Source organism: Muntiacus reevesi, chromosome 3, assembly GCF_963930625.1.
Source record: "Muntiacus reevesi chromosome 3, mMunRee1.1, whole genome shotgun sequence".
Lineage (NCBI taxonomy): Eukaryota > Metazoa > Chordata > Mammalia > Artiodactyla > Cervidae > Muntiacus > Muntiacus reevesi.
This window is the reverse complement of record NC_089251.1, coordinates 117058802-117072945: the sequence shown is the minus strand read 5'-3', so window position 1 is coordinate 117072945 and position 14144 is coordinate 117058802. Positions and strand designations below refer to the sequence as shown.

Here is a 14144-nt window from a genome sequence, read left to right as displayed (position 1 = left end):
TGGGGGCTGTTTAGCCCTGGGATTCTCTGAGTCAACAGCTTCTCATCACTGCCCCACTTCCTGAAAACTCTTTACGCCTCAGCTTTGGAAACCCTTTGAGCACAAAGAACTCATTTCCTGTGGCCAGGAAGGTCGGGAAGAGTTCCTGATGACAGCTCATCTCCCTCATTAAGGCGCTCATAAAAGTGTTTCAAGAAGCCTGACTTATGGCTCCACTGTTTGTCAAGATCCCTTTTTGCAAGGAGCCACTCCGGTAATTTGGTGCTAGGAGATGTACAGGAGAAACCAGCTCCTTTGAGTCCAGGAATTATTTATGATCCTAAGAAGAGAGGATGTCGTTTGGAGAGATAACAAGCCTTCACCAGCACAACAGGCTGTTTAATATGCCACAAGGGATGAGAGACAGCTCCAGAATTCCAAAGCCAGCTAGGAAACCTTGAGAGATTCTGAACATGTGGGTTGTCTGTTCCTGCAAAAGCTCCTGTGTCAATAACAGCTAACAATTATGGAGGTTTTACTTCTAAGCCATAGCTTGTGCTAAATACTTTTGTTCATTAATTCATTTGATTCTCACACCATTCCTATCCTATTTTACAAATGAGGACATTGAGGCAGAGCAGTTAAGTAACTTTCCCTAGGTCACACAATTAGTGAGTAGGCAAATTAGGATTTTAACCCAATTAGGTTTGCCTCCAAGTTTGGGCTCTTAAACACCAAACATCACAGCTTAGGAGGAAATTGGGTTTTAAGTCAGCCCAATAAGGCTAAATGTACTTACAGGCAAAATTACATTTGCTAATCTCTTAAAATGCCTATAAAGTTTAGTATATTTGGTTTGAGGTATTACTATTTTGTCCAATAATTAGTTAGAGATCCACTGAGCTAAACTAGAGGAAGAAGTAGAGGAAAGCCTAAATGTAGGCAGGCGCCTATTCTTTTAAGCTATTCTGCCTTCACCAAACTATCAAATTCCCCAGGGGTAAAATTGAAGAGCTGAGAATTATAGAGTGTCCTTAACCCACCTGTAGGGGTGACTCTGTTTTCCTTTAATATTTAGCCTCTGTGACCTTAACACACATCACCTGTCATGTAATATTTTGCAAGATTAATAGAGAACATGGTCACATCTTAAGAGGATAGGAGAGAAAGTTCTGTTTGAGAAGGAGTTCTGAAGTCTGAATCTAAATTAAATGAGCCTAGTCCTAATGAGACTCTAGGAGACTAGCTTTGGAGTCAGATAAACCTGGATTTGAACCCTTATCTGTTACTTCCTAGCTGTGTAACCTTGGGCAGTTTACTTAACTTCCCAAAGCCACAGTTTCTTATTATGTAAAATGGTCATAGCAATGCCATCACGTTTGAATTAAAAAGTTTATAAAGTAGCAAGCTTGTGTGTTAATCATAGTGATTAAGCACTAGTTCTTAATAGCTAGCTGTTTGACCAAAGACAGATCACCGTCACCTCTCAGAGCCTCATTTCTCCTCATCTGCAATTTGGGCCTCATTGTTCTGCCTACTAATCTCAAAGGTCATTGCAAGGAAACACTAAAGTCCTGTACAGAGTTTCTATGAGGATTCTTTCAGCTGCTTGGTATACCTGGAATTGTGAGGAGGTGCTGGGAGACCCCTACTGGAGAAAATAACTCTGGGGGCCTGAAGTCAGAAATGGGCTCCGATCTCTAGTTTTGTCATTCAGCGTGCCTCTGTGACTTTGGGTGAGTGACCTACCCTCTCTGAGCCTCCTCTTTCCCTTCTACCAAGTGGGGTTACAGACATCACAGGGTTATCCAGGGAATCATATTCTGCAGAAAAGTGTTAGACCCATGGTAAACGCACGATAAATGTCTGCTGAATCTGAATCCTTCTGAGAGGAGCCAAAGGAGCCAAATTCAGCCCCTTGCCTTCCACGGGGTGGGAAATGTGGGGATGCCTTCACACCAGCTCAGGTAGGGAAGATGCTCGGTGCCTCCCCCCCCATTCCCCCCTCCCGCCCAGACGTTGCCATGGCCACCGGTTCAGGCCCGGAGCAGCACCTAGGCGTGTTCAACCCAATCCCCGCCTCTCCACAGTGCCAATTGGCTGGGGAGGCCACGTGACGCACGCTGGTATGCTAATATATGGTAATCGCCTCCACGCCCCTCCTCCCCAGGCCTTGGCCGAGTAGCCAGCAGGGTGCGCGGCGCCGAGCCGAGGGGGCGGGCTGAGGGGCGGCCCCCGGGAGAGAGCAGCCAGGTGGAGGAGGAGCGCGAACGCGACCGCAGGTAACGGGCGGGCGCGTGCGCGCTGGGGCCGGCTCGCGGCGGACTGGCAGCGCGCGGGGCAGTCGGGCCGCCGCGCTGCCGGCTTAACCCTTTGGGCACCCAACTGTCAAGGCCGCCCGGGCCGGGCCGCGCTGGGCGGGGCATTGCCGTGGGCACCGGCAGGCAGGCGGCGGCGGCCTGACCCGGGATCCGCGCCGTGGGGCCCGCGTGGGGGCCGAGTAGCCCGGGCGAGCGGATTGACCGGCCGCCGCGCGCCCTGGGGGTCGGGACGCAGCCCGGCGAGGACTGCGGGGCAGCTCTGGGGCCGGGACTTGCGGGGGGCTGCGGGGAACCGGCTGGAGTACCCGCACTCGCGCGGTTTCTCTGGGTGGAGGGGCCGAGTCCCCCACCCCCACCGTCCAGAGGCCCGCGCCTGAGTAGCCCGTGGCCTTGCGCGGCCTGCGTCTCCTCCGCGCGTCCCGCGGAGTGCCAGGAGACCTGGGGGTCGGGCCTGACCTCGGCGCCCCCTCCCAGCCGCGGCCTGACAGCCCAGCCGCCGGCACTTTTGACCCGGAGTCAAGCTGGGGCCCCAGTGGGACGAAGGCAAGAGCGGTGCTTGGGGGGGCACCAGCCAAGGGACCTGAAAATTGTCGGTGCTGGGAGGAACTGACAATCCCCTAAAGGAAAAGCAGGCCCCCCCAGGATTTGCCAGGTTTCAGAAGGAGGGATGCCCAAGAAAGGCACTGGCCCCTGGTTTTCTGTGCTGGGTGATGACCTGCCACTTACGGGAAAAGGTCACTGCTGGACACCTGGATCGGGTCTGTCATGTCCAGAGGAAGCGGCTGTTTGCGTGAGTTTCTAACAAATTTCTTATTAGGCCAGGATTAAATTTATCTTCCTCCCTCACTCTATTAGGTCTGCTACAGAAGTGTGTTTTTTTAATTACCCACCACCACCAATTCACTAAGAATGGTGGCAGCTTTAGGCTTACAGTGTAATTTAGCTTTCACTACAATAGACATGGTAGGATGGGCCATGTGCCACTAATACTAAGCTTGCCCTGGGAGCTTCTTGGGGGGGGGGGGGCGGGGAGAAGACGGCTATTTCTCTCACCAGTGCAGATGACCAGTGATATCAATAGAATTTCTTTTATGAGTCTAAAGTCCTTTCTTCTGAATCAAGGGAAAGTGCAGTTACACATGAAAAGTACCAGGAACCAATTTGATTTTTGCAAGTGAAGTGCAAATTTCACTTTCATGTTGTTCTTGATGTCTTTTATCACACAACAAACTCTTGCTGTTTGCCAGGCACTCTGCTATGTCTTGGGGATGCAAAGATGAATAAGATAATTAATCTTTGTCCTCAGAGAAGTAGTAGGAGAGACAGAAATAAAATTGCCAGTTAAAGTGGTAACAGCATAATAGATGTGTCCATAAAGAAGCACAGAGGAGGGAGCAGATAACTGTGTGAGAGGATTCAGGAAGTCTTCCCAGAAAAGAACATGTTTAAGTAAGGTCTTGAAGGATGAATAGGAGTTTGCCTTGCAGGGAAATTGGGAAGAACAAAAACCGCAGCCAAAGCAGAGGAAACTGTGAATATAGATGCTTTTGGAGTATGGTATCTCTAGGCAATGACTTTAAAGCAGCCATAGCCTTTTTCCTTTCTCAACAAAGTAACCTAGAATTTCTAATTCCCACCACAGTTTACACTGATAGATTCCGTCTTGTTGATCTCCCCCACATTTTTCCCTCATCATTTTTTTGAGCTTCACTCCAGGTCTTTATCACTCATATCTTTCCAAGAAGGGTCCAACCATATGAAGGTGGGAAAGGAGTCATTTGCTATAGCTCCAAGGTAGAGGACTGGAACCCTGGGCATAGATGTGATGCTAGAGGCACCATCCCAGGAGGGCAAGTCTAAACTATACAGTAAGGGGACAATATTGGTCCTACCCAGGGAAGCCATGCTGAATGTCCAATCTGTGAGGTCAGATTTTTGAGACCTTGGGAAGTGAGTAATCAGATGAGAAGCTGGAAGGATCTGGACTGTGATGTGGGTCAGGACAAACAGTTTAGGACTGAGACCATAAATCATGCAGAGATGATAGAGCCTGCTGTTAGTGGTCCAGCCCTGGAGAACAGAGTTGGATCTGACAGCTTCAAGCAACTGAAGAAAAGGACAAAGAGGATAATAGTAAGATAATAGTAAAAAGAAGTAAGAACAGAAAGAAGGAAGTACTATATTCATACTTCCTTCTTTCTGTTCTTACTTCTTTTTACTATTATCTTACAATTATCCTCTTTGATCCAGTTTCCACTCATGATTCACTTTGATTAGGCTTCTTTTACTGAGGTCTTAGCTACCAGAGCAGAGAAAAATACTGTTTTGCTGCCTTAGCCTCCACTTCTAGAACTGTAGGTAGTCCATTTATCTCTCATAAGCTTAGCCTGTTTTTAGTTCCTGCTCATTTGGAAACAGAGGAAGGGTGTACCCAGAGGTGGTCAAGTACCTCATCCCCAAAACTTATCTAATGTTTGACTCAGAGAAAGGGCCTTTTAGCTTTGCTGAAACCAAAATTTATTTTTAGAATGGAACATGGTGAATTTTTGGCAAATCCCCCTCTTGAACTCAATTACAGATCAAGCCTCATAAAGAACATGACGCTGGGTTGATATGCTTAATTTGCTCTGCTGAGATTGACAATTCTGTAAGTGCTGAGAATCACAGGTGCTACTTAAGCAATCTTCTCAATCAGCATGTTTACTGAGCACCTGCTTGTGTGTAAATAGTGTGCTGTGTTTGAGCTTTGGAGGAGACAGGAAAATGAGGGAGGTGGTATGGTCCAGGGGTTATTCTCAGCTAAACAAGGATTTGGATCCCAGTTCTAGAAGTTACTTGCTGTGTGGCTTGGGCATGTTATTTGACCTTGTTCCTTTGTGTGTAATAATGCCACCTACTTTATAAACTTGTGAGAATTCAGTATAAAGCATATTTCCGTAAATTTTCAAAGTACTAAACGTATGATATTATCAGAATTGCAAAAAGAGATCATTGTGGACTATGATTATCAAGGAAGACTTTTTTTTCAGAGATATGGTGGATTTTGTTATATACAGAGAAGGAAAGTGGGAGGGATTTCTGGACAGGAGAAAATATGTTCATAAAACACAGGACTGGAGCATGGAGGAGAGTTTTCAGGGGTCAGCTGATGAAACTAACCAATGTGGCAAGATCAGAAGATTTAACTATAGAAGTTGTAAGATTGGAAGTGTTGATTGAAGCTGGATTTTTTTTTAATTTATTTTTTTAATTGAAGAATAATTACAGTATTTTGTTGTTTTCTGTCTGAAACTGGATTTTAACAGGCATTGAATGCCAAACTAAGGAGTTAGGGCTTTATCCTGTATGATGGAAAGTCTGAAGATGTTTGGTTAAGGAAATGGGGGCTATAAAAGTAGTATGTTAAGAAGATTCTCAGCAATAGTGTATAGAATAAACTTTAGAAGGGGTAGAAAGAGAACTGTACAACCAATTAGATGGTTATTTAAATCATTTAGGTGTGAGGGGATAAGGAATTAAATTAGGATGATGGCAGTGAAAATAGAAAGAGGTGGGTTCAGTAAATGTTATAAAGCAGGGGTCCCCAGTCCCTGGGCTGTAGTCTATTAGGTCAGCTGCATAGCAGGCAGTGAGCAGCCGGTAAGGGAAAGAAGCTTCATCTGTGTTTACAGCCACTCCCCATCACTCACATTACCGCCTGAACTCTGCCTCCTGTCAGATCAGTAGTGGCATTAGATTCTCATAGGAGCTTGAACCCATCTGTGAACTTAGCATGTGAGGGATCAAGGTTGTATATTCCTTATGAGAATCATCCTGAAACCATCCCCTCACCAGTCCCAGTCCAAGGAAAAATTCTCTTTCATGAAACTGGTCCCTGGTGCCAAAAAGTTTGGAGACCACTATTATAAAGGAAGCATGAACAGTACTCTGACTGATAGATATGGAGAACAAGAAGGAAGGGAGAATCAAATATAGTCTTGAACTTGAGTGACAAGATCAACAGAAATAAGACAGATGGAAAGAAAAGTCAGTTTGGGGGATAAGAAGAAAAGCTAAGTACTAGATATCTTGAGGTGATACTGGAATTTATAAGTGGGTGCATCCCCTAATTATTTGGAAACTGGTGGGGGAGGCACTAGTGTTCAAAAGAGAGAAGTCAGGGAGTCTTATATATAGGTGATAATTAAAGCCATGTGATTAGTATAGTTCCCACTTGATTCTTAGTGGTGTGACAGCCTAGAAATAGAGGTATAGAGGACCAAGGCTACGCATGGAGATTGCCCGCATTCAAGGAGGTAAGAAGAAGAAATGGGGTCAGTATAGTGGAAAATAAGGAATATCACAGAAACAAGAGAATCATCTAATTTATTCACCCCACAAATGCATCCTCTTCATGGCCATTTATTTAGGTACCTATCAGACATACTGTTGGCCATGAGGGTATAGTATTGCAGAAGTGATAAGAGAGGGTTTCAAGCTGAAGGGATTGATCAGCAGTATGAAATTTTACATAAAAAGTGGGAAATGTCCTTTCTATTTAATGAACATGAGTCATTAGTAACTTTTGAAAAATAACCTCAATTCTGTGGAGGATAGCCATAGGGATATTAAATACCAGATTAAAGAGGATGGGGGCTTGAAATGTGGGTAAGAAATGGAGACAGCATGTATTTTACCTTCTGCATGTTTGGCAGTAAAAGGAAAAAGAGAAAGAGGGAAGAGATTAGAGAAGGCAGAAGAGTCAAACAAAAGATTTGCTCTTCCCTGTCTACTTCATTATTTTAGTTGTCCTGAAATATCATTTTCATTCTTTCATATCCTTAACAGCAGTTCAGCAATTCATTTCTTAAACTTACTGCTTTGAGAATTACCTGTACATTTCATTGAACAATGATAGATAGCTACCATTTATTGAGTGCTTACCTGTGTTAGGCACCTTGTATACATTCTATTCATTATCTCATTTAATCCTCACAGTACTGGACTGCAACCATGCAACCTACTAGAAGCATGGAGAGCCAAGTGAATTGCCTGATCACGTAATTAATGAGGGGCAAAGATGGGATGTGGACCCAGCTTTGACTCTCAAGGTCTACGAAAGGACCGTACTGTACCGTCTCTGAAGGCCAGGCTAGCTTTACGGGTGTGTGACCTGTGCAGTCTCCCGGGACCCTGAATTTATACAGACCCCACACTCAATTGAAAGCTCTATTGTTGCTCTCTTGAAATTGTTGATAATTTTTTTTAACAAGGAGACCTGCCCTTTTATTTTGCACTGGTATGAAAGTGGTTCTACCCAAATGTATCAATACTCCCTCCTAAAGCCAGGAAAGCCTTTTGTCCTGATAATTCCTTTTGGTTGCATAACCTGAAGTCCTTGCTGTATCACAGTACACCATCACATTTTCCTGTCTTTTCATTTTGACTCCTGATACAAAGGGCAGAAGGGGAGTATTTTGAAATTCAAGTATTAATAGATATCCAGTATGAAAAGAAAAAAGAGGCAAGTAGTTATTTACCCAGAATGGCTTCTGGAACTTCATTCATCATATCATGAGAGTATGATTGGATCGAGTTACTCTCCTGATCCTGTTGTTACTCCCAATTTAAGTAAGAAATAGTTAATTTCTATTTCTTGTGTAGTCAGATGTTCCCAACTGCTAGGAAGCTGGGAAGACCATTTCATAACCTACTGAAACAGAAATTGGGGTTGAACAGGTATTTGCCCTGATCTGATAACTTCTTAACCAGACTGGTGCCACTGGGGACCACCCAGCAGGTTTGAAACATGTGGCCCACATTTATCGTGAATGTTCCCATCTCTTTCTTGGCTTTTTTTGCCCACTCTACTCCTTCATCTACCTGTATGGATCATGAAAACCAGAAACACTTAAATTTTGGTATTGTCTCTTATCTTAGACTTTATAATCACTGCCTGGAACTGACAACAAGCTTTTCTGGTTTTCATGGTTATTGCTCTCTAAAAAACATTTACTCATTCTCAGGCTCCTCCCACTCCCAGTCTCTCTGCGTAATCCTTTGGCCAGGTACTGACCAAATCCTGACACCACTTGATACTAGCTGACCGCTTGACCAAGTCCTAGCACCAGCCAACATAGATTCCTTTGTGAAGGATCTCAGGCAGGATTTTCAGTTGTGTCGCTTTCTCCATCACCAATGTCATTCCCATTCCAGAACAAGCTATTTACTTTCACTCCACTCCCATCATGGGTCAGGTGAGCCTAAGAATCTGGGAGAGTAAAAGCATGAAGAGATTTAGAGTATGGCCTACAGTCATGAAAGAGTCTAGATGGCCAGGCGTTCTCCATGGTCTCCTACTGTGCTGCTCGCAGAGTCTCCATAAGGCACTGTAGTGATTATCTGTCGCTTAAACAATTATTCCCAAATTTATCAGCTTAAAACAACAGCCTTTTCTGTCTTTTAAGATCAAACTATTACATCTCAGAAGCATTTCCCAGTTAGCTTTTAATGAGCTGTATCCTTCCTCTGTGACCTTCCTTAGTGCTGGTGTTCAGTCGCCCAGTCATGTCTGACTGTTTGAGACCCCAGGGCATACAGCGTGCCAGGCTTCCCTGCCCTTCCCATCTCCTGGAGCTTGCTCAAACTCATGTCCATTAAGTTGGTGATGCCATCCAGTCATCTCGTCCTCTGTCATCCACTTCTCCTGCCTTCAGTCTTTCCCAGCATCAGGGTCTTTTCTAATGAGTCAGCTCTTCCCATTAGGTGGCCAAGGTATTGGGGCTTCAGCTTTAGCATCAGTCCTTCCAATGAATATTCAGGGTTGATTTCCCATAGAATTGACTAGTTTGATCTCCTTGTAGTCCAGGGGATTCTCAAGAGTCTTCTCCAACACCACAGTTCAAAAGCATCAATTCTTTGACGCTCAGCCTTCTTTATGGTCTAACATCTACACATGACTATGGAAGAACCGTAGCTTTGACTGTACAGACCTTTGTTGGCAAAGTAATGTCTCAGCTTTTTAATATGCCTTCTAGGTTTGTCCTAGACCTGTTTGTAACATCTTAATAGCACTTAAAACATTGTTATAATTGCTAGGGACTCTGTCTTTTTCATACCTGTAGCTTCAGCTCCTAAAACTCTTTCTTGAAAGTAGAGGATGCTTAATAAATGGTTGCTGAATATACTTAAGAATGCTTTTTTATATGCTGTTTATTTATTTATTTTAATTTTTTATGTACTTTTTACTCTCTTCTTTGGTATATATACTACAAAGTACCTAACTTTGTGCCCTATGATAAATACATTCTTCTTCACCTCTCTGTCTAGAAGCTCATGTGTCATTGTTGTTGAAGATACAAAGGAATCATTGTATATGTCAAAGATTTCAGTTGTCAACTCACCTTCTCCAAAGAGGACTTTTTGAGCTTGTTTCTGTCTGGAAGTTCCTGCTCCACCCTGAAACTAATTCTGGCCCTTGTAAGAAATCATATAATGAGCCCCTAGCCCAAAGATACTTGGTTCAATAACAAAGCCAGTGCTGGTTCACTATTGAAATATTTGACTATAAACTTTATGAAAGCAAGACCTGGGTCTGTCTTATCCATTGCTATATTCCAGCCACCAAGCACTGTTAGATGTTTAATAAATACTTGGTAAATGAATTAGGGACACTTTATTCTTAATATTCATGTCACATTCCTTTACCCAGGTCCTGAGCTCTGATCATCCAGAATCTTAGGCCTGAATTCATCATTTCACAGGGCCCAGATGTTTTTGTCTTGGTCCTTGACTCGTTTCTTCTAGCTGTTTATCATAACTGATCTTGCTTAACAGAGAAGTAAAGTACATCCTCCTCTCTTGATCTTCCTTAACTAATAATATTGACCAGATGCCATTAGGAGAACTTTCTTTTCTTTCCCTATAGCCAGAAATATCCAGCATACATATTTGATGTGTTTTAAAATATTTGAACTGAACAGAATTACAATTCAGATTTCAAAAGAAAGGGGACAGTCCCCAAAAGAAGCGACCTCTGGCTAAAAACCAAATTCTAACATTTTGTGAGTCTGTTAAACTGATTAACTTGTAAGCTTCAGCGATTCAATGCAAATTAATTTTTATACCAACCAGCGAATCAGAGGAGAGGAGGGAACTGAGTGTGTAAATATGGTTGCCAGGGAAACTTTTCCTAACAGAAGAGAGAACCTCCCAGGAATTTATACAGGCCCAAGACACCGATGTAACCTGATCTTCCTGTGTTCTCTTTCTGATGGGGGAAGAAACCAATGTAGAAACCGTGGATACAGAGAAAGGTGGCTGTAGGCTTTTCTAAAGACTTGAGGAGTTGAGTTGTCCCTCTTGAAGTGGGAATGAATATTTTCTCCAGGGGAAAGATGACTATTATGAGGCACCCATTCCTTCTGAAGAAACATCTAGAAATGCAGAGCTTCTCTGAATCCATGTGTGAAATAGTTTTCATTTATTCACAGATATTTATTCAGCAGAAAATATGCTTATAAGAGATTGATAGTAATTTGATGATATTCTACTACACATAGTAGATGTTACTTAAATTTTGTCTAAATCTTTTGAGGGGAGGGTGATATGGACTTACATATTTAATGCTTTTTTAAAAAAAGTAAAATTATGTTTTTGTAGAAAAAGCATAAATGCAATTGTATCCTCTGAAAAGTGAAAGTGTTAGTCACTTGGTCGTGTCTGGCTCTTTGCGACCCCATGGACTGCAGCCTGCCAGGTTCCTCTATCTGTGGAATTTTCCAGGCAAGAATACTGGAGTGGATTGTCATTTCCTTCTCCAGGGGATCTTCCCAAGCCAGGGATCAAACCCGTGTGTCTTTTGTCTCTTGCACTGTCTGGCGGGTTCTTTACCACTAGCGCCACCTTCACAGCCCTCTTCACAGCCGGCTCGGTGCTCCATCTTCTTATGCGTAATGGGGATCATCATAGTACCTGCCTCAAAGGATTGTAGAATTAACTGGGTTACTACCTGTAAGGTGCTCAGGAACACCTTTACTGTTTCCTGTGACCTCCTGGATTTAGGGTCAGTTGCATTTTAAGGAGGAGACTGTTGCAATGTAGAGGGGTGTGATAACTTCCCTAAAGTTGTACACTAAGTTTGGGCTCAGAATATTTTCATCCTTAACTTAGTACTGAAACTTCCCTTTCTATTCAGTAAGAGACAAAGAAAATGAGAGCATGACAGAGGAACTTGGCTTTTGGAACATTTTGAAATGGTGACACTAAAGCATATGAAAATGAAATTGCTTTCTCAAAGGCAAAATGAGTGTGAGAAATGGTTGGGGAAAATACAAGATAGGAAGTACCATACTGGGCCAGGCCTCCAGTATATCCAGCCCCGAATTCTGTCTCTGATCAGTAACAAGAGACACTTGGAGGGGAGCACTGTATCTGCCATCCATGGCACAACCTTCTAATTATAGGGAGGGACTTGTGCATCCCTGAGTGTCTCTTGGGCTTGCCTGGTGGCTCAGCTGGTAAAGAATCGTCCTGCAGTTCAGGAGACCTGGGTTTGATCTCTGGGTGGGGAAGATTCCCTGGAGAAGGGAATGGCTACCCACTCCAGTATTCTGGCCTGGAGAATTCCATGGGGTCACAAAGAATAGTCCATGGGGTCACAAAGAGTTGGACACAACAGAGTGACTTTCACTTTCAAGTGTCTCTCAGTAGTACTGCTACATCTTGTTCACCCAAGTATTGAAGCTCTATTTCTACTTTTGGCCTTTAAAATCTGTTCTGTTTTTTTTTTTTTTTCCAAAAAACATTTTTGAAGCTTCCATACCCCCATACTAGTAGCTAGGGATGCAAAGATGACTCGAACCCAATCCTGGCAGTCTGAAAGGAAGAGAAGAGAAGAGAGACATGAAAACATCAAATATGGTATTGTACTTAGTGCTCTAATAGAAGTATAGACAAGTTATCCCTGGTAGCTCAGTTGGTAAAGAATCCACCTGCAATGCAGGAAGCCCTGGTTCAATTCCTAGGTCGGGAAGATCCCCTGGAGAAGGGATAGGCTACTCACTCCAGTATTCTTGGGCTTCCCTTGTAGCTCAGCTGGTAAAGAATCTGCCTGCAATTCAGAAAACCTGGGGTCAGTCCCTGCGTTGGGAAAATCCCCTGAAGAAGGGAATGGCAACCCACTCCAGTATTCTGGCCTGGAGAAAATTCCATGGACTATATAGTCCACCGGCTTGTAAAGAGTTGGATGTGACCGGGCGACTTTCACTTTCACTTTCTGAAAGGTTAGAGGAGGGATCACTTAGTGCTGCTTAAAAGTGTCACCATCTGGAGGAAGAGACATTTGAAATGAGAAGTGCCTCGGGCAGAGAGAGCACCTCAGAGAGGAGAGTGGCATGTGCAAAGGTGGGGTGTACATGCGAGACTGTAGTGCATGTGGGGGATTTCAGTAGTCCCATGTGATGGGAGCATCACATATGTTAGGCAGGGGCAGAAGCAGAGCTGAAAAGTAGGCCAGCATCAAACACAGAAGGCTGGTTTTCAGGCCAAGGAATTTGGGCTTCATGCTGAAGGTGACAGGGAGCTGTTGAAACACTTTAGGAGAAACGTGATCAGATTCTTCTTTTCAAAGGATCACACCCCCAGTGTGGAGGCTGGTTTGGACAGTAGTGAGACAGGAGGCAGAACCCTAGGATAAGGAGGAATTCAGCTCAGCTTCTCTACTGCCAGTAGTTTTACTATCAAATGTATATATTCACATCGTTCCTTCAACCCAGATTTATTGACGTCATGCAGGGTGCTGGGCTAACTGCTGGGCGTGTAAGACAACAACCGTCTGTGTCTTGGAGTTGCTTGCAGTGTTTTGTTTGCCCCAAACCAAAGCTTTCCCAAGTTTGGAGCTTTCCTGGTCTATTTGCTACATCATCTCAGTCTCAGTGCTGGTGTCTGGGGTGCAAAAGGATCTGGTGTGTGTTTGTCTTGTCTGTACTCTTAATGACTTACTGTCCCCATCATAACTCTTACGTCTCCACCTTCATCTCTCCAGAGTGCAAGATTCCAACCATTTAACAAATTCCTTTAGAAAATGAATAGATTGTATCCCTTTTTTAGACTTTGCTATTTCAGTTCAGTTCAGTTTAGTCGCTCAGTCGTGTCCGACTCTTTGTGACCCCACGAACCGAAGCACACCAGGCCTCCCTGTCCATCACCAACTCGTGGAGTCCACCCAAACCCATGTCCATCGAGTCGGTGATGCCATCCAACCATCTCATCCTCTATTGTCCCCTTCTCCTCCTGCCCTCAATCTTTCCCAGCATCAGGGTCTTTTCCAGTGAGTCAGCTCTTCGCACCAAGTGGCCAAAGTGTTGGAATTTCAGCTTCAACATCAGTCCTTCCAATAAACACCCAGGACTGATCTCCTTTAGGATGGACTGGTTGGATTTCCTTGCAGTCCAAGGGATTCTCAAGAGTCTTCTCTAACACCACAGTTCAAAAGCATCAATTCTTCGGCGCTCAGCTTTCTTTATAGTCCAACTCTCACATCCATACATGACCACTGGAAAAACCATAGCCTTGACTAGATGTACCTTTGTTGACAAAGTAACGTCTCTGGTTTTTAATATGCTGTCTAGGTTGGTCATAATTTTCCTTCCTAGGAGTGAGTATGTTTTAATTTCATGGTTGTAATCACCATCTGCAGTGATTTTGGAGCCCCCAAAGGTAAAGTCTGACACTGTTTCCCCATCTGTTTGCCATGAAGTGATGGGACCAGATGCCATGATCTTAGTTTTCTGAATGTTGAGCTTTAAGCCAACTTTTTCACTCTCCTCTTTCACTTTCGTTAAGAGGCTTTTTAGTTCCTCTTCA

At 43.9% G+C, this 14144-nt stretch overlaps 1 protein-coding gene across 1 annotated transcript in view; it reads left to right on the top strand.

Annotated features, from left to right (window-relative positions):
* The first annotated feature begins 2810 nt into the window (after positions 1 to 2810).
* Positions 2811 to 14144, top strand: part of PHC2 (polyhomeotic homolog 2) — a 115835-nt gene continuing 104501 nt past the window's right edge. Inside the window, exon 1 of the mRNA XM_065930342.1 lies at positions 2811 to 3090. The gene's annotated coding sequence lies outside the window, so the exon portion shown is untranslated. The remainder of the gene's footprint in view (positions 3091 to 14144) is intronic.